This window comes from Nicotiana attenuata, unplaced genomic scaffold, assembly GCF_001879085.1.
Source record: "Nicotiana attenuata strain UT unplaced genomic scaffold, NIATTr2, whole genome shotgun sequence".
In the NCBI taxonomy this organism is placed as follows: domain Eukaryota; kingdom Viridiplantae; phylum Streptophyta; class Magnoliopsida; order Solanales; family Solanaceae; genus Nicotiana; species Nicotiana attenuata.
Genome location: NW_017671583.1, coordinates 252,630 through 253,662, shown reverse-complemented (window position 1 = coordinate 253,662; position 1,033 = coordinate 252,630).

Genomic DNA, 1,033 nt, shown 5'->3' with positions numbered 1-1,033 from the left:
TGAGTGATAAAATCATGTGTTTAATGTCATTTACATTCTATTTTATAGGTTAACTGTGAGTTAGAAGTAACCATGAAGAAACCAAGTGAAAACGAGTCAAAAAGACGTTAAAAAGAAGAAAATCTGGAAAATGGTCTCAGATGTCGCAATTGCAACACAATGGTGGAAAATGCGAAGAAAGCATACATGGCAATTGCGAGAAATACATCGCAATTGCGAAGTAAGCCCAATCAAGTTGTGTTTGCAAATGCGAAGAAGACTTCGCAAATGCAAAGTCAAACCAGGCAGTCAACCTTCGCAAATGCGAAGTCTTGATCGCGAATGTGAACGTCAACAGGATAGTCTATGCTCGCACAGACACTTGCTCATTTGTATAAAATATTTGGCTTATTTTCGCATACACATTTTTTGGCCCCAAACCCTTTAATATAGGATTTTGCTCATTTGTAAAAAAGCTTTGGCTTATTTTCAGTCTCTAAGACTAGAGAGAACAAGTTTTGGGAGCTAGTGTTTGCACATACACGTGGGTTTTGAAGATTTGAAGATTTTGGTTAAGAATTGCTCACTATTTCTTTATTTCCTTGCTTTGTATTGAATATCTAAGTGTGCAGTATTTGTTTCAATACTTGAATCTTGTTTATGGGAATATTCATAATTAAAGTGTTGATTAAATAATTTGTTGTGCTTATGTATTGAATGATTTTTTATCTTATATGAAGTGAGTTATTGTTATTTTAATTATTCTTGTTCTTTAATGTTTCCAAAGGTATTAGCTAACCCTAGGAATCTCCCATTAACTTCGAAGTAATTTTGGGAAAGATTATTTGGGGTTGGAAAAGATTAATTAACAAGAACTTGAGGCGTTAACCCTCATTTTATAGATTCTACCTAGGGATAGGATTGAACTACTTGTAGCCATAACGTGTGTGCTTAATCTCCTAATTATTTTACGGATAACTCAATTAGGAAGTCTTGTTAGTCTTTGGAAGAAACTAATATAGAATTATTACCCGAGGCTAATTAACATAAACTC